Source organism: Octopus sinensis, linkage group LG7, assembly GCF_006345805.1.
Source record: "Octopus sinensis linkage group LG7, ASM634580v1, whole genome shotgun sequence".
NCBI lineage: Eukaryota > Metazoa > Mollusca > Cephalopoda > Octopoda > Octopodidae > Octopus > Octopus sinensis.
In genome coordinates, this window is record NC_043003.1 from 106,285,680 (window position 1) to 106,306,350 (window position 20,671).

The window sequence follows — 20,671 nt, forward strand, 5'->3', positions numbered from 1 at the left end:
TGTTTACGTCCCTGTCACTTAGCGGTTCGGCAAAAGTAACCGATAGAATAAGTACTGGGCTTACAAAGAATAAGTCCTGGGGTTGATTTGCTTGACTAAAGGCGGTGCTCCAGCATGGCCGCAGTCAATGACTGAAGCAAGTAAAAGAGAAAGGGAAAAGCACTGGTTCTATTTCACTTCTGTATTATTTATTTGTCAGTTGGTTAACCCCCTAATTAATCACTTGTTTGATTAATCATTTGGTCAATCAGTCAGTCAACCAGATTTCTTTATCAGTCATGACCTCATCAATGACATTCCCCACCTCTTTAATCCTGGACTGCTTCAGGTCTCATTATTGGCGCAATGCCCCTCCCAAGATACAACAAAACATCAAAACCTCTCATTTCCATCTCTGTCACCGTACATCCCCCTTGTTCCACTCTTACACTTTCCACACCATCCCTCCATTTTCTGATCTATCCTCCTTTCTAAACCAATTCTCTCTCACCCTTGCCCTCCCCCCAACCATCCTGGTATTTCCCATCAACCATCGCTCACTACATTTACCTTTTCCTCCATCTCTAACCAAGTTACTCTTCTCTCATATTCTTATGCAATTACTCCCTCACCTTTTCCCAATGTCTACACTCAGCTTCTTGTATCTGAAGAGTTGGCTCTCGTACCTCATCAACAAGATCTTTATCTTCTCCCCAGCCGCCCCCACCCAGTCTTATATAATGCAGGGAAGCCATGTATATCCTCCATACCAAGACAAGATAGACTCGTCCTTCTATCATACATTTGATGGAGTCCCTGTATTATATATTTCTTTACTACCCAGAAGGGGTTAAACAAAGAGAGGACAAACGGATTAAGTCGATTACATCGACCCCAGTGCGCAACTGGTACTTAATTTATCGACCCCCAAAAGGATGAAAGGCAAAGTCGACCTCAGCGGAATTTGAACTCAGAGCATAGCGACAGAAGAAATACGGCTAAGCATTTCGCCTGGCGTGCTAACGTTTCTGCCAGCTTGCCGCCTTAATACAGTCCCTGTGTTATATGCTTCTCAACATCCACCATACAGCCACCGACCTCTCTTGTACACCTGCACACACACACACACACACAATTTAAGAAGCTTTTTACTTTTTGTGTGTGGCAAGTTACTCAACAACCTCACTAGTGCCAGTAGCATGGGAAAAGCACCCAATACACTCTTCAGTGGTTGGCATTAGGAAGGGCACCTAGCAGTAGAAACCAAGGCAAAGTAGATGTTGGAAGCTCACTGCAGCCTGGCACCTTGCCAGATCCTGTCAAACTGTTCAACTCATGCCAGCATGGAAAGCAGACAGATTCTTTTGATTCAAGCTTTCTTCTTTTTTTTTTTCTTTTCGAAATAATTAACAAGTTGGAATGGACAAATAATTATTTTCTAATGAAAAATTTTTATTGTTTTGTTTTGGCAGTTCTACAGTTTAACTTTACATTCTTTAAATGAATTATTCAACTGTTCAAAAACCATTAACTTTTTCCTAATCATCATCGACATCTGCAACAAAATTTTAATGTTTGTCTTTCTACAATTGTATGGGTTGGATAGATCTGCAAAGTAAAACATTGTTTGCCTTGGTGTTGTAAACTTCCAGTCTCGGATAGCCAAGGTTTCCAGATCTAACCACATCCTTTATTAAAGCTTCTTCTTTGTTCTATTCTAAACGACAGGAGCCGGCCAGGCAGAAGCATGCACTTGACTTCTGTGTCTGTTTTGGCAGGATTTTTACGGCTGGATGCTCTTTCTAACACCAACCACCCAGCAGAGTGGACTCAGTGCTTTTTACATGGCACAAGCACAGGCAAGGTCAGTTTTGGCAAGGTTTTTACAGCTGGATGCCCTTCCAGATGCCAACCACTTTACAGTGTGGACTGCATGCTTTTTAAGTAGCACCTGCACTGACAGGGTCACCAAGTAATTTGCATAACAAAAATCTTTTGAGAGGGGGCAGGGCATCGGAGGAGGTGATCTTGTGTCAGAAGATGAAAGATTATAGTGAGACAGAGAGACAGAAACAGGTGTCTTACTGTAGAGAAGGTACAAGGTTACCTGGCTGGAGAAAGAGAGATCAAGAATGCAGACAGAAATAAGTGTATTGCCACAAAGGAAATACACAGTTGGCCAACCCGAGGGAAGTGAAGGAGAAGGAGAGAGAGTGGGAGACATCAGGATAGAGAGGGTGGCAAAGTGCTGGGCATACACACAAAGGACAGGGATTAGAATATAAATGGGATGGTCGAGGAAAAGCAGAGAGAGAGATATAGATGGTGGCAAGTAACAGGGCATACCCTTGAGGTTCGAAGGTCATAATATAAGTGGCAGGATATTGCCAAAGGAGAGTGAGGAGAGAGTGAGGAGAGGAACTGGGTGGTGAAAACCTGGGTATATAGAGTGTGTGCATGTGGAGGGGGCAACCAAATAGCAATGATACAGAGAAACGGGGGGGGGGCATGAGGAGAGGATTGGGGAGTGAGAGGTAGGCATAGCACATGCCGGAAGAGATGTGCAGAGAAAGAAGCTTATTGTGTGTATGTGTGTGTATATGTGTGTGTGTGTGTGTGTGTGTGTGTGTGTCTGTTTGTCCCCCACCACTATTTGACAACTGGTGTTGGTGACTTCTGCATTCCTGTAACTTAGCAGTCCAGCAAAAGAGAATTGAATAAGTACCAGGCTTTATGAAAAAAAAAAAAAACTACTGGGGTTCAATTCATTTGACTAGAATTCTTCAAGGCAGTGCCCCAGCATCGCCACAGTGATGAGTGAAATAGAAAAAAAATATATATATATAAAATGGTTTCAAATTTTGCCACAGAAGGAGGAGTCAATCACATCGACCCCAGTACGCAACTGGTACTTAATTTATCAACTCCAAGAGGATGAAAGGCAAATTCAACCTCGGTGGAATTTGAACTCAGAATGCAGCAACAGATGAAATGCCGCTAATTATTTCGTCCAGCGTGCTAATGATTCGGCCAGCTCGGCACCTTCTCTTTCTACAGAAACACATTAATCTGAAGAAACTAATGACTATACGTATCAGGTGGGGGAGAAGTTCATCTAGGAATATTAAAGAAATATGCACTGTTTTTAAGAAACACAGTTCATTTCCAGGTTAGTTTCTGTAAAACTGATAATTAAAATGAAGAATGTGAATCAAAACAAACTGAGTAAAGAACATAATTTAGTTTTTTTCTTGTTTCAGTCATTAGACCGTGGGCCCTGCTGGAGCATTTCTGAGAATTAAAAAAAAATTTTTTTTTTTTAGTCAAACAGATCAATGTTGTACTTGCTCTGTCACTCTTTAACTGAACTGCTTAAAAATGAGGATATAAACAAACCAATACTGATTGCCAAGCAGTGGTAAGAGCGATGGGCTTCTTTCAGTTTCCATCTGCTAAATCCACTCAATAGGTTTTGGTCAGCCTGGGCCCATAGTAAAACACACCTGTCCAAGGTGTCACGTAATGAGACTGAACCCAAGACTGCATGGTTGGGAGGCAGGCTTCTTATCCACACAGCCACGGATAGAAAAAAAAAATTAAATTAAAAAAAACCCACAATTATTACATTATTCTAACAATAAAACAAAATGATGAGAATTCAGCTCTTTACTCTCTCTTTTACTCTTTTACTTGTTTCAGTCATTTGACTGCGGCCATGCTGGAGCACCGCCTTTAATCGAGCAACTCGACCCCGGGACTTATTCTTTTTGTAAGCCCAGTACTTATTCTATTGGTCTCTTTTTGCCGAACCGCTAAGTAATGGGGACATAAACACACCATCATCGGTTGTCAAGCAATGCTAGGGGGACAAACACAGACACACTAACATATACACACACATACATACATATATATATATATATATACATATATACGACGGGCTTCTTTCAGTTTCCGTCTACCAAATCCACTCACAAGGTTTTGGTCAGCCCGAGGCTATAGTAGAAGACACTTGCCCAAGGTGCCACGCAGTGGGACTGAACCCAGAACCATGTGGTTGGTAAACAAGCTACTTACCACACAGCCACTCCTAACTAAAATAATTTTGAACAATCAAACAGGCACATCATTAAATAAAATCTAAAATAAACGAATGAAATCTTAAATAGCAAGAATACTGAACAAGAGTGACTGTAGCCATTGTTTAAAACATTAAAACCACTGTCAGAATCCATTTGTTCTTATTACTCGTTAAATATCATCATGTGACAATTTGTAAAATGTCATTCATAGAAGTAATTACAGAATATGTTGGAAGATAGTCTCATAAAATTGTGTGTGTGTGTGTGTGTGTGTGTGTGTGTGTGTGTGTGTGTGTGTGTGTGTGTGTGTGTGTGTGTGTGTGTTTACTGCTTTATCATTTAAAGCAGCAAAATGCAGCCCAAATATTCTACCCGTTTTATGTTCAAACTGGCTAGATCCAACTTCTCACACCTACCCTACAATGTCATCTAAAAATATACAATCACATCATTGAAATCTCAAAGCCAGGAGACAATTTATGATTAATTTAAAACTGTGAATAAATAAGCATTAGATTTGACAGAGTAATCCGAATGCTAAAGTGTAAAAGAGTTTTTACATTTGATTTTTGTAGGAATTTGTTTAACCCTTTCATTACCAACCCGACTGAAACCACCTCTGGCTCTGTAGTACAAATGTCTTGTTTTCATAAGTTTTGAATTAAAATCTTCCACCAAACTTTAGTCACAATTTATATTCCTAACACTAGCTGAATGATAACTAATTTATTTTACTAAATTCTTTGTAATATTTAAAATTAATTGAAAGAAACACAGAGCATCTTAACAGAAATATGGTAACAAAAGGGTTAACAAATGATTAATTTAACCCTTTTGATACCATCCAGGCTGTAACCTGCTCTATTTTAAAAATAGGAAGGACACAGCTGAGATGCATTTGATCACAGACCTATTAGATTTGAACACACCTGTTGCTAAACAACAACAGCAACTGTTAAAATGATTCCTGTCTCACTAACACCCGTCAGCGTCAGCAATATTATATTACAGAAACATCAGCACCAGGACTTTGCTGTTTGTCTTTGCAAGGTCAACAAAAATACAACAGCAAATAAGTTCGTATGACTTTGTGCCTTTATTAGAAATTATTTTATTGCTCTAATCAAAAATATATTTAAGCAACAACATTTGGATCTTTTCCATTTCCTTCTTCCAACCAATCGAAGATCTTTCAATGGGCTTCTTTTTAAATTTTCCACACTGATGCAGTTTTGCATGATGATGATGAAAATTGCATAAAGAAGTTAGAAACATTTAAAGTTACATAATTTTAGCCAGTGAAATAAGACCAGTGTCCTCACAAGCAGAAGCTGAAACTGTTTGTTACCATGGCAACTTCAGTGTATCATTGTTTACCCCTGGAATTGTACACAAGATTTTGAAAATGAAAACAAAAAACAGAACCGAATTGAAGGACAAATTTTTGAAATTCTAAACATTATGGAATGAATAAATTTTTTTTTAAACAATCTAATAAAAAACAATGATGAAATAATGAGATGAGAGGGAAAGTAGGTGAAAATGGGAGAAGGCAGGTTCAAATCCACTAAGGGCATTTTATGAATTATTTGTGTATTTTAGACTATAAATATAATTTTTACATTGTCCCAGCTCTCCTAACTGTCTGGACATGATCATCCAGGACCATCCTCAGCACAGGCTCAGAAGGAAGGAAATTCCTCATATTCACCTGACACCAAAAGACAGAATAAACACTAACATTTAAAAGCCTTAAAAGCTTCCTTGGGGTGAGTAAGAGGAAAGAAGGCAAATATAAAGGGATGCTGAAATGTTCCTGGCTTTGGGTAAAAGAAAATAGAGGAGGATCAGTTAATTAGGATTTTATTCAACATATTTCCATCTTAGATTCACACATTTATTGCAGCAGTCCTTCAGCTTTTCTAAGTCCTATAAAAGGACTTGGAAGGTTGAACCTCCAACTAGGCCTTTCATGATACCCTTAAAGCCAGGAATTTCTCAGCACCCACTCTTAAGGTGGAAGGGAGGGAGGTGTGTAAAGAAGGAGGAAAGTAAGTAAGACTGAGTGAGAATATAGCAAGAGAGAGAGAGAAGTCTGTAAGAGTGAATTGAGAGGAGATAAGGCTGAAAGATAAAAGGAAAGTGGAAAGGAGGAGTGGTAAAAATGATTGAGAAAGAAAGGAAAAACAAAATCTGAGAGACAAAGAAAGGAGAAAGACAGAGAAAGGAGAGAGGGGATAGGGAGAGAGAGGGAGAGAGATAAGCAGAATATGAAGAGAAAATATTTGAGAAGGAAAGGCAGAGATTTAGTAAGGAAAGGGAGAAAGGAAAAGAGAAAAGAGAGATATTTGAAAAGAGTAAAAAACGGTTCCAAAACACAAAATGTTAATTTGTTTTTGTTTTGTTTTAAATCTAGCCCTCTGCACCACCATCACCATTGTTCTGCCTACATGACATTATGCTTAGAATGGTTCCAGCCCAAAATCAGAAATGACAAAGAACTCTCAGAACGCAATTTCTCTTAGACTGGTTGTTTTGAACTTCAGTTCGTCATCAAACATTCCACATGGAAAGGAATTAAACTTTAATACAGATGACAGACTGGCAGCATTGTTAGTGTCGCACAAAATGCATTACAACATTTAGTTGCAAATCTTAACATTCTGAGTTCAAATTTCAAGTTCTGCTTTGCCTTTCATATTTTTAGGTACTTGGTGACCCTGTCAGTGCAGGTGCCACTTAAAAAGCATCCAATCCACACTGTAAAGTAGTTGAAGTTAAGAAGGGCATCCAGCTGTAAAAACCTTGCCAAAACTGACCCTAACACCAACCACTCAGCAGAGTGGACTTTTTACATGGCACAAGTTCAGGCAAGGTTTTTACAGCTGGATGCCCTTCCAAACACCTGTCTTCATTCCTGATCTCTACAGTAAGACACCTGTTTCTGTCTCTCTGTCTCACTATAACCTCTCATCATCTGACACAAGATCTCCTCCTCCAATGCTCCCTCCCCTCTCAAAAGATCTTTGTCGTGCAAGTTACTTGGTGACCCTGTCAGAGTGCAGGTGCCACTTAAAAAGCATGCAGTCCACACTTTGAAGCAGTTGGCATTTGGAAGGGCATCCAGCAGTAAAAACCTTGCCAAAACTGACCCTAACACCAACCACTCAGCAGAGTGGACTTTTTACATGGCACAAGTTCAGGCAAGGTTTTTACAGCTGGATGCCCTTCCAAACACCTGTCTTCATTCCTGATCTCTACAGTAAGACACCTGTTTCTGTCTCTCTGTCTCACTATAACCTCTCATCATCTGACACAAGATCTCCTCCTCCAATGCTCCCTCCCCTCTCAAAAGATCTTTGTCGTGCAAGTTACTTGGTGACCCTGTCAGAGTGCAGGTGCCACTTAAAAAGCATGCAGTCCACACTTTGAAGCAGTTGGCATTTGGAAGGGCATCCAGCAGTAAAAACCTTGCCAAAACTGACCTTGCCTGTGCTTGTGCCATGTAAAAAACACTCAGTGGTTGGTGCCAGAAAGGGCATCCAGCTGTAAAAACCCTGCCACCGCGAAAGCGTTATTGATGGACTAAGCAATGGAGTGACAAGCAGAATTACAATAAGATTCTGTTATTCTGGAACTTTTGTGATACTCCAAAGAGAGATTATTCTTTGAAACTATTATATTTCTTTAATGGATTATTATCCCCAACTTTTATTAAAAAGAAAATCACTTTTAAAAACAAAATAAAGCCAGAAGAAAATATATATATAAAAAAAAAATGAACTTTAACATGGAATTATTAAAGGTTTCAAAGTTTGATCTCATTGATACTTCACAGTAAATCAATTCTAGTAACCTATATGGTAAAACGAGCCAGGTTTCTCTGTTCAGCTGTCCTATCCCTCACACGTGACGTTCAAATTATTTATTTGAAGAAATGAAACAAAATAACATTTGAGTTTATTCAATTCATTTATTGAATTCACACATGTAATTTAAGAAGAAACAAGGTTTGAGCTTTATTTCTGGCCAAATTTTTTTCCTCGCACGTCACACACACCCGTAAAGAGGCCGTTCATTTAGTTTTTCTATATGCTTCAGCCTTTAGGCTGCGGCCATGCTGGGGCACCGCCATGAATGCTTTATTTTCAAGAACAACAATAGACTATGCTTTGTTGGATGTCAGACAGATTAGCATATGCACTGGTTCGGTCTCCCTTCTTTTATTATTATTGGTCAATTTGTTAACCAGTAAACTAATTAACTAATCAATCGATTGCTTAGTCAGTCAACCAGTCTGCTAGGTTTGACCAAACAAGCATACAATTGATTAGTTAATTGGTTAACTAATTAATTAATAATAAAAGAAAAGTAAAACCAATGCATGTTTTTATTATGGGGCATAATGACCCACCCAAGGTACAACAAAATCTGTTTCAACACAGGAAGAACCTTGCAAACACCAAATCCTCATCATTGTCGTTTAACGTCTGCTTTCCATGCTGGCATGGGTTGGACGGTTTGACTGAGGGCTGGCAAGCCAGAAGGCTGCACCAAGCTCCAGTCTGATCTGGCAGAGTTTCTACAGCTGGATGCCCTTCCTAACGCCAACCACTCTGAGAGTGTTCTGGGTGCTTTTATGTGCCACCAGCAAGGGGGCAAGTCAGGTGGTCCAAGCAACGACCATGCTCAAATGATGCTTTTTATGTGCCACCTGCACAGGAGCCAGTCCGGTGACACTGGTAACGACCACACTTGAACAAAACAGAAATAGGCTGGACGAAAGGAAAAGACAAACAAAGAAAAAAGAAAGAGAAAGCTTATAAAAATGGTGATTGAATAGTTAAAAGTCTTCCACCAGCAAAACAATTCTGCTGTAAATCTTTGGTTTATTAAAAAGAAGTTTCTTATATTTATTAAAACCAGTCATTTCTGAGCAGCTAAATTATTTTACAAGGTACAGGTGAGACTGTAAGGTAAGAAGCTCGTTACCCAAATATGGTTCTGTGTGCAGTCTCAAGCACCTTCTACTATAGCCTCAGGCAGACCAAAGTCTTGTGAATGATCTGGAAGACGGAAACTGAAAGAAGCCCATTCTGTGTGCCTTTCTGTCTGTGTTTGTCCTTAACCATTGCCTGACAGCCAGTGTTGATGTATTTAAGTCCCCATAACTTAACAGTTCATCAAAAGAGACCAATAGAATAAGTACCAGGCTTAAAAAAAAAAAACGTCCTGGGGTCAATTCATTTGACTAAAATTCTTCGAGTTGGTGCTCCAGCATGGCCACATACTAATAATTGAAAAAATTGAAAAATAAAAGATACCTCTTGAAACCAGTAATTTTTGAGTTGCTAAATTATTTTACAAAACACCTTTGGACGGTTTTGTAAGGTAAATATTTTATTTACACTTCAATATTTGTTAACAACAATTAAGAAATTTACACAAAAGCCATAAAAACATTTCTTATTGAGAAAGAAAAAAATAATTCACTAAAATTTTGTTTTCCCAATTTGCTTACATAAGAGGAAGCTCTGGTTAGGGTCTTCATATTCCACTGGAATGGTACTTCAGCATTTCTATCTTTGATAGTTTTTCAATCATTGGACAGCAGCCATGCTGGAGCAGCAGGAAATCCAAGAGAATGCGATGAGGCAACTCTCTTTACTCTCTTTTACTTGTTTCAGTCATTTGACTGTGGCCATGCTGGAGCACCGCCTTTAGTCAAGCAAATCGACCCCAAGACTTATTCTTTGTAAGCCCAGTACTTATTCTATCGGCCTCTTTTGCCGAACCGCTAGGTGACGGGGACGTAAACACACCAGCATCGGTTGTCAAGCAATGCTAGGGGGACAAACACAGACATAGAAACACAAACACACACACACATATATATATATATATATATATATATATATATATACATACATACATACATATATATATATGACAGGCTTCTTTCAGTTTCCGGCTACCAAATCCACTGACAAGGCATTGGTCGGCCCGGGGCTATAGCAGAAGACACTTGCCCAAGATGCCACGCAGTGGGACTGAACCTGGAACCATGTGGTTGGTTAGCAAGCTACTTACCACACAGCCACTCAAAATATTGTGGACAAAATTATCATAAAAAAAATTAAATTTCCTTTGACATTCATCGACCACTAACATCAGTGACGCAAACATTCAGAAATACGAGAGGTTTTATGACAACAGAACCTTGATTAGGAATGTCGCTTACAGAAAAAAACAAACACCTGAGTCAATGTTGTCGAATGTATTTCAATTGAGTTTGCAAAATATGAAAGGAAATATTTTTAAAATAAACATTTTTAGATAAACAATATCGTTTATCTTTTACAGTCAACAGACTGCGACCATGCTGGGACAGCACTTTGAAGGATTTTAGTCAAACAAATCCACCCTAGTACTTAGTTTTAAGTCTGGCACTTATCCTCAGTGTCTTTCGTTGAACTGCTAAGTTGGGGGTGAGACATAAACAAACCAACAGCTGCTGTCAAGTGGGGGGGGTGAGGCAAACACAGATACACACATGAAGGGCTTCTGCACAGTGTCCATCTGCCAAATTCACTCGCAGGGCATTGTTCATCCCGGGGCTATAGTAGAAAACACGGTCATGCAGTGGGACTGACCCTAAAACTTGTGTGACTGCACAGTAAACTTCTTAACCTCACAACCATGCCCCTACCTAAAATGAGGAACTAAATTTATTCAACCTTCACCAAAGAAGCCAATCTACAAGATTTTAATGGTAAATCTGACTAAAAACATCTTTTCTGGAAAAATAACTTCCTAATTCTTTGAGAATCCCTGAATTTAAGCTAAATATATATTTATATTAAACCTTTAGCATTCAGATTCCTCTGTTAAATGTAAAGCTTATTGGTCCACATAGTTTGGAATTAATCTTGGATTATCTCATTGTCTTGTGATTTTGACGATGTGATTAGTTTTAGAATGGCATTGTAGAGGAGGTGTGAAAGGCTGGATCTGGCCAGCTTGAACACAAGACAAGGTGTAATATTTGGACTGAATATGGCTGGCTTAAATGCAAAAGAGCTAAAGGTAGCAGGTTGTGGGGTTAAGAAGCTTGCTTCCCAAGCATGTGGCTTCAGATTCAATCCCAGACACTTCAGGCAAATGTCTTCTGCTGGAGATCATGGGTCAACCAAAAATCTTGTGAGTGAATTTGGTAGAATGAAAGTGAAAGCAGTCCGTTGTGTGTGTTTTCTTAGTCTCGACAGCACAGGATAGTTGTAAATGAGTGTCACCATCATACAAGCAGTGTCCATCATTTTTAGTCTTCCTTGAACACATGTCCAACCAGGGGGGAAACATTACCTAACTTGGAAACAGGTGAGGGTTAACAATGGGAAAAGCATCAGTTCATACAAAATCTGCTCCGATGAAGTCCTTCTGGTCCATACGAGCATGGAAAAGTAAACTTGTTCACACACATACACACATGCTCACACATATAAACACACTGAGTGGTGTGTATAAGCCATGGTAACAGGTGTGAAACATTTAAATTAAAGTGAGGAATTTTTCCCCCTATCCAGCCAGTGAATTTAATCCATTGATCAGGAGTTTCAATTGCGTATGAATCAGCTGCTCAGGAATTTACCTACTTGACCTACTAAACCGCTATAGACTGAGAATATTTCATTTTTATTAGATTCAAATGTTGAAGCAATGAAAGCCTACCAGAATGGAAAAGTCAAAAGACTAACATGTGTTTAGCCATGACAAAAGCATTTAGCTGTCCACAGCAGAGTTTACCAGGCTCTTAATAAATAACAAAGAATCATCATCATCATTTACCATTTACTTTCCATGTTGGCATTGGATGGATGGTTTGACAGGAACCAACAAGGACAGGAGACACAGCCGGTTCCAGTGTTTGCTTTTGGTTCAGTTTCTATGGCTGGATGCCCTTCCTAATACCAGCCATTTTACAAAGTTTACTGGGTGCTTTTATGTGGCACCAGCAGCATTGCTTTTTATGTGGTACCAGCTGTGAAAAGGTCACCAAGTACTTTGCAAGACAAAAAACCCTCAACTGGGAGGGGGGTGTAATGTTGGGTGGGTGTGTGTCTTTGTGTCAGTTGCAATGTCTAAGGTATAGAAGAATTGACTTTTGATGTTAAGAACAAATCCTCAAATTTGGGGAAGGCATGGTTTACTAAATCAACCCCAGCACTTGACTTGCTCAGGATTAGGTGCTCTTGGGTCAGGCAATGCATGATGTAGTCAAAGAACTCCAGCAAGATCAGTCAACAGCTACCTCAAGGCATTGTTCTATCATAGGTTTACCAGCAGATGGTCCCTATTGATAATTTAGTGAGTCCATTTTGGGATGTCCCCTGTTCTGCTGCCCCTGAAGGTTCCACTTAGGGACTTAAGTAACCAATCTGTTTGTCAAGAGGAAAAGTTAGCAAACCAGTACATGATTGCTACTTTATTTTATCAATCCCAGAAAAATAAAAAAAAAGCAAAAATTAATCCTATAGGATTTGAACTCAGCAACTAAATACTCCAAGGAAATGTCCTGACTCAGCCCTTCTATTGACCTTTCACTGTTAAATAAGCACCGACAGAATTTGTGAAATACTGACATACGATTTATTGGTGGCTTATGGGGCTAAGTTCAATTTGTCCAGTTGAGAATCTGAAGAAAGATGAAAATCCAATCACATCTCAGAATACAGAACAACTTTGATGGGTGACTATGGAAAGAATGCACGCAAACACTGGAAGACAATAAAAACACAAATAGTTGTGATGTATAGCAGTGAGAGTTGGCCCTGATCAAACTGACTAGCAATCAGACCTTCCAGCCTTGACCAACCTAATTTAAGGTATTGTGTATCTAAAAGAAAAACGTCCAGTCTGTTTTTCTTTCTTTCTTTCTTATGTCTTTAGCAACACATACATTTAATCTCCTGAAACCTCTCGCTTAATCCAGCATCATTTCCATTGGTGGAAGCATTCCAGAAACTCCTTTTTTGGAGATAGGAAGCAGTTGCCCCATCACATTCTCTTGGATTTCTTTGATGTCTTGAGAGCTTCTTCCTTTCATGTGGGATTCCTTTTAAACTTTGGTTTTGGGGTCATAGCCATAGACCCACAATTTTGTCACCTGTTATGACTGGCTCCAAAGTCTTCATCTTCCTTGACACAATCAAGGAGATCCCAAGCAGCTGAAACCCAAACATATTTTTTTGAGGACCATGCCCTATACGCATTACTTCCAAACACTACTATAAACAATGGAAGTGAGTGAGAACCTTATAACTTAGTATGCAAGTGTGACAGAGATCAAGGTCAATGCGTGCCAAGTGGCTTCACTCTGCGTACTTTAGCTCCATTACCATAACAACAGTCCCGATACTTTTTGATCAGACATCGTATATCATTACAGGTTGTCATAGACGAAACAGAGCAGCTAAAATGAGAAACAAAGTGATACGAGAGAGCAAGAGAGAATTTGACTGAAGCGACACAGTATATGTCTTAATACAAAAAGGTTTTACACTACCACCACCACAAAATTAAAGAGAGGGAAAAACACAAAAATTAGGTTCTGAGATATGCTGTGACTGAAGACCCGACAAATGAAGTGAATTCATGGCTCACAGGACGGCCTGCTGTGCTAACCTTGGATCGTAGAGTGACCCACTGTTCTTGAGAAGACCTGTTGAGTCAAGTACGTTAACACCAACATCAAAATGAAAATCAAATGGAAATTGTAGTTAAGATACTTGTGCCAGTGACACGTTAAAAGCACCATCTGAACGTGGCCGATGCCAGTGCCGCCTGACTGATATCTGTGTCAGTGACACGTAAAAGCACCAACCGACTGTGGCTGTTTGCCAGCCTCCCCTGGCCCCTGTGCCGGTGACACGTAAAAAGCACCCACTACACTCATGGAGTGGTTGGTGTTAGGAAGGGCATCCAGCTGTAGAAACACTGCCAGATCAGACTGGAGCCTGGTGAAGCCTTCTGGCTTCCCAGACCCCAGTCGAACTGTCCAACCCATGCCAGCATGGAAAACAGACGTTAAACGATGATGATGATATAAGTGACTGGCTTTAACTATTTTCAAATCTGGATGGAATAATAATTGTGAAGATGTAATCATTTCCCTCTTAAAATACATACCATTAGTAGAATCACAAGCAAGAATGGTAATGTATGGTATCAGATAAACTTTTTAAAACATAAACAGTTAATTTAACATTCATGTTAAATTTTGTTTTGCTTGAATACAGTCAAGTCACTTGTCAACAATAATAATCTACAGCTCTTGTGGAATGGTTAGAATTCCTCCTCTTTACCACCACCACCACCATCAGTGTCAAATTAGAGTTTAAAAAACTCTTTTCTTCCATTCATTTAACTGGTTTGTGTTGGATACTAAAATGTGTGTTAGGTTATGTAAATGTTAGTGAGAGGGAAAGAATATGAAAGAGAAGGAAAGGAACAAAGAGGAAGAAGGAGAAGAAACAAAGGAAAGAAACAGAGGAAGGAAGAAGGAAATAACAAAAAATAAAGGGGAAGGAAGAAGAAAAGGAAAAAAAAAACGCTGGGGAAGGAAGAAGCAAGGAAAGAAAATAAAAAGGAAAAGAAGTGGTAAGAAGGAAAATAGAGATGGACAGGAGAGGAAAGACAGAAAGCAAGAGAAATGCAGGAAGAGAGAAGAGCAAAAGAGGGAGAAATGAAGGGCAGAGAGAGAAGAGCAAAAAAAAAAAAAATGAAAGAGATGTCAACATGAACAACAACATAAAACAAACAACCAATAGAATGAAATTAGCTCAATTAGAGAATATTTTTAAAAATTCAACAGAAGTATGGAGACAGAACATTTATTATTATTATTATTATTGACCTTCTCCTGGCATTATTATAACCAGCAATGACATTTTCCTCAAAATGATTCTGTCATCTTACAAAGGCACAACACTGCCTGTGTGTAGGGGATCTCTAGTCCAGAAACACCTCTCACTGGTAGGGAGGGAAATCACGACTACGGCATTCAAGACCCAGCTGCAGCAAGCCAGTCCACCAAAATAATGGAAATAGTTTTAAAAGCTTATATCAGTTTTTTAAGCCAACAAGGAAATGTTCTAAACAGGTGTTCACACTGCTAGAAATAGGAACCAAATCTTTCCTCAAATCATATACCCTACAATGTTTTAAAATAAGAGATTTTACGAAATGTCCAAGAAATACTATGCCAGAAAAATAGAAGACTGCGTGGTTAAGAAGCTCGTTTTGCAACAATATGGTTTCAGGTTCAGTCCCACTGGGCAGCACCTCGGGCAAGTGTCTTCTACTATAGCCACGGGGCCAACCAATGTCTTGTGAGGTAATTTGGTAGACAGAAATCTTGTGGCAGCTTGGCACATGTGTCTGAGTTTGCGCACACACATCTGTGTGTCTCTCCTCACCACTTAACAAGTGTTGGTTTGTTTACATCCCCGTAAGTTAGTAGTGCAGCAAAAAAGATCGATAGAATTACCAGACTTAAAAATTGAACACTGATAGTCAATCTATTCAACTAAATCCTTCAAGGTAATGCCCCAGTATGACCACAATACAGTGATTGAAATGAATAAAAGATACAAGATCTTCTCAATTAGAATTAATTCAAGTTAAAAATGGTCTTTTTTCCCTGCAAGAATTTGTTTTGTGTTTAGTCAAATTGAAATCAATATTTTGCCAAATAAGTAAAAGAAACTCAAGTTACAAATTAACTACAACAGACTCCATGTAAAATGATGTTAGACATTATAAACATCAACTCATCATCATCATCATCGTTTAACGTCCGTTCTCCATGCTAGCATGGGTTGGACGGTTCGACCGGGGTCTGGGAAGCCAGGGGGCTGCACCAGGCTCCAGTCTGATCTGGCAGTGTTTCTACAGCTGGATGCCCTTCCTAATGCCAACCACTCCGTAAGTGTAGTGGATGTTTTTTACATGCCATCGGCACAGGGGCCAGGGGAGGTTGGCAAACGGCCACAGTCGGTTGGTGCTTTTACGTGTCACCGACACAGACGCGAGTCAGGTGGCGCTGGCATCTGCCACGTTCGGACAGTGCTTTTTACGTGTCACCGACACAGGTATCTTAACTACAATTTCCATTTGATTTTAAAAAAATTAAAACTATCAGATCCAATCACAAGATTTCAATTTGGTTTTGTCAAAAGATGAAATGGCACTTACCATTCCATCTTTTCAAAATCGTCCATGTTATTTTACCACAGTACAAGATAATTAATTCACTCAGTTAATGTTGGCATGGAAGGTACACCATCAGCATTGTTTTAACGTCCATTTTTCCATGCTTGCATGGGTCAGTCAGAGTTTATCAAGGCAGATTTATTTTCTATGGTTGGATGCCCTTCCCCTCACCAACCCTTACCGGTTTCCAAGCAAGTTTATATTTCCCTACAGTCTGACATGTTTTTGCAGAATATTGGAAATGAATTACATTCATTTACAACCATTGAATAAGGAAATACAAACACTCACACACATACATACACACACAGCAGGCTTTTTTCAATTTCCATCAACAAAGTCCACTCCAAAGACTTTGATCAGCCCAGGGTTATAGTAGTCCTCACTTGACCAAGGTGCCATGCAGTGGGACTGAACCCCAAATCCATGTGATTGGAAGGCAAACTTCTAAACCCCTCAGCCACACCATTAATTTCAATCCAATCGAGGCGTCCCAGTTCGTTTCAGTATTTACCTGATATAGACCTCTCGCAGGAATGATTTTAGGCCACTCAAAGAACCAACCAAAATATAAAACTGGAAAATGTTTTGGTAGTTTAGAATTTTTACTTCCATTCTACTTTACAAGTGGAAAAGGAATTGGCACCCATTATGAGCTGCTGAACAAAAAAAATTCCAGTGGAATCTCTCTCTCTCTTACATGCACACACATGAAATAAAAGATAGGAGAGAGAAAAAATAAAATGAAGCATTAAAATAATTTTACTTTGTAAGTTCATAAAAAAAAAAATCCTTTTAATATTGGTCATTACAAGCACCAATTTGAGATCATCATTCAAATGTGCTTTCCATGCTGGCATGGGTTGGACGATCTGACAGGGGCTGGTAAGCCAGACAGCTACACCAGGCTCCAATTGTCTGTTTTGGCAAGGTTTCTATGGCTGGATACCCTGCCTAATGACAACCACTTTAGAGAGTGTTCTGGGTGCTTTATACGTGGTGCCAGAAAGGGTGCTGAGAAACTGTAAAACTGAGGTGATTTGAACCATGTATCTATCTCTTCCCAAGTAAACAGTATTGCGAAGTGAAGAAAGGAATGTGGACTAGAAAAATGCAAGAAAGAAAACAGGGAACCTAAACATGGAAAGTTTAAAATAAACGAAACTAGAGAGATAAAAATGAAGAAGGCCTGAAAATGGTTGGCGAAAATTGTTAAATTAGCAATCAAGAGAAATCAGTGAAGACATAAACAGCATTATAAATAAACAAGAGCCAACCACTAAAACAAGAGACATCAGCAACAATACTTAGACAGCTTACCACTGCTGTGTGTTTGTGTGTCTGAGTTGGAAAGAAAGGAAAAGTGAAAACTGAAGGTGGTTTTATACAGGTGTATAATTTATTTATACATACATACATACACACACATATATATATATATATACATACACACACACACGTGTATGTATGTAGTTTATATATATATATATATATATATATACACACACACACACGTGTATGTATGTAGTTTATATATATATATATATATATATACACACACACACGTACATGCAGCTAGATAGGTGAACTTTGTAGATAGCATGGTGCAACTGTAGTAGTTACAGTGCTTGATAATCATTTACTGAGGGAAAGAGAGGAGATAAGGACAGAGGGAGAGAGAGGAAAGAGGAAGGGAAGAGAAGGAGAGGGTAAGGAGAGAGACATAAGGGGAGAGAAAGAGACAGAAGGGAGAGAGAGGAGAGGAGAGAGAGAAGAGAGGGGAGGAGAGAGAGAAGAGAGGGGAGGAGAGAGAGAAGAGAGGGGAGGAGAGAGAGAAGAGAGGAGAGAGAAGAGAGAGAGAGAAGAGGGGAGAGAGGGGGAAGAGACAACCATCTCATTCTTGGTCTAGCCCTAGGTCCCCTCCTACCAGTTGGCTTTCCTGCATCATTCTCGCCACAGGAGCATAGCACTGGAGAAGGGGCCTCTCAAAGTGGAACTGTTACCTCTGCTGATAACAAAGAGTTTTTTTTTCTCAAAAGTCAGGGCAGATTGTATGATGTTGGTCTGGAAATGAGGGCCTTTAATGTGGGGGAACCTGCTGAAGAACTATAAAGAAATGAAGTGAGCAGGCTTCGCTAGATGTGTCATGCTAGTGTACAAGAATGATGAACTGTAAATGGAGAGACAAACCAAGATTAAAAGGAATCCGATGCAGCATACAACAGAGATGGTAGCACTGGTATGGGTACCATCATCATCACCATCCTTTAACATCCGTTTTCCATGCTGGCATGGGTTGGACAGTTTGGTAAGCCAGGAGGCCACCCTAGGCTCCAATTTAATCTGGCAAGGTTTCTACAGCTGGATGCCCTTCCTAATGCCAACCATTCTGAAAGCATAGCAGATGCCTTTTACGTGCCACCGGCATGGGAGTCGGTCAGGCGGCACTGGCATCGGCCACATTCAGATGGTGCTTTTTGTGTGCTACTGACACAGGAGCCAGTTGGGGTGGGAGGGACAAGCATCAACCACGTTCGGATGGTGCCTTTTACATGTCACTGGCACAGGAGCCAGCCAGGCAGCACTAGCATTGGTCCCAACCACAATTTCCATTTTGATTATGATTTGATTTTTGATTTCGATCTTGATGTATATAAAGCGTGACAGGTAAATTAGTAAGTACCAAGTGCTCAAAGTGAATGGTACCTGTGGAAGAGGAAGATCGAGAAAGTTGGGATGGAGTGGCAACAAAATATTCTCATGTTGTTACATCTAATGAGGGAAACAACAGGAGATTATGTTGATTGATAATGTGCAAATAGAAATAAAGAGAAATAGTTATCAAAATAGAAGGACAGTGATAGTAACTGGTATTTATGTAGCCTTGAAACACTGGTAAGGGTTAATAATAGGAAAGGCATCCAGCTGTAAAACGATACCTCAGTAATATATATATTCATCTAACCCATGCTGGCATGAAAAATTAGGCATAAAACAAAATTGATGAGATGTGTGTGTATGTGCATACAAACACACACACACAATGAAAGAATGAGAGGTGGGTTAGTCAGGATATATAAACACTGGTGTGTTTATAAGCCGATTTCTTTAAGTGATGTAAACAACGATTAATCATTTTGTGAGTGGTAAGTGAATACATTGCAAAAATGTGTGACTGTGTATGAGTGTATGCATGTGTGTGTGTGGAGATTACTGTGTGAAGTAGTACTATTAATTGTGCTTAATGAAAAATCTACTAATTAACATTCTTCTAATTACTATTGTGCTTGTTAGAGTGCATGTGCTTCATAATCACCTCATGCCATTTGTAAACACGCTTGGTCCCTGATTTGTCCAGGTCTTTGTTAGCATCATCACTATTAATATTCTAAATGAAAACAATAATGAATGTAATACAAATGATATATATATATATATATATATATACACACACACACACACACAGTTATGGTATATTCTGTTAAGAATGTAGGAGTGTATAGTATAAAGCTTGTCCATCTTCAGATTCCACCCAGTGCTGTCCAGGTTTGCATTTGGGCATATGTTGTGTGTGAATAGGTAACTGAGAAAATAGATGGGATGTTCTTGAAACTGAGTATTTTAAACTTACGCAAACAATATTTACATATCACCTGAGGAAACACAACTACATCTCATACTGCAGAGAAACTGTTGTATAATCAAGTACCTGCACACCTGGAGAACTAGTATGTAGAAATAATCAAAGGGATTAAAAAATAAATGTCCAACTGTATCCCTTCTTGCTGGCTCCAATTTTTTCAATATATATATATATATATATATATATATAACCGTTTCCCATGTGGTCTAGTGGTTAGGATTCCTGGCTTTCACCCAGGCGGCCCGGGTTCGATTCCCAGCATGGGAACGTCTTTCTTTTACCAGGTGGTGCTATTAAGTTAGACATGGCCTGGGCCAATAATGGCCGAAAAGTATCAAAGTATATATATATATATATATAGTTGGAATTTACAAAAAGAAAAACAAAACAAAAGACGAAGACAGGTGTGTAAACAACAAACATGTATTAGTTTAACGCTTGGGAAGTGAGAAAGTCTTTTACATTTTGAGCCTATGCTCTTCAACAGAAAGGAACACAGAAATAAGTAAAGAGAGAAAATAAAAAAAAGGTTTAGTGGCTATCAATCATGGTGAAGGATAAAAGGAACTCACAACCTTTCTTTTCCTCTGCCCACTCACTAATAACTCTAGAGGATGTCAGTGGGTGGAAGTGTCTGGAAGGGCCTTCTGTTATGGTACCAGCATATGAAGATGGAGACCTTGTACACTGTACATGT

The 20,671-nt window shown here is 39.3% G+C and overlaps 1 protein-coding gene and 1 non-coding gene across 3 annotated transcripts in view; one reads left to right on the forward strand and one right to left on the reverse strand.

Moving 5' to 3' along the window:
* The window catches only part of LOC115214322 (sorting nexin-33), a 198,411-nt gene that overhangs the window by 107,610 nt on the left and 70,130 nt on the right, over nt 1-20,671 (reverse strand). The window lies entirely within an intron of this gene.
* On the forward strand, nt 20,170-20,241 carry Trnae-uuc. Its single transcript has one exon. It is a non-coding gene; the product is annotated as a tRNA-Glu (tRNA).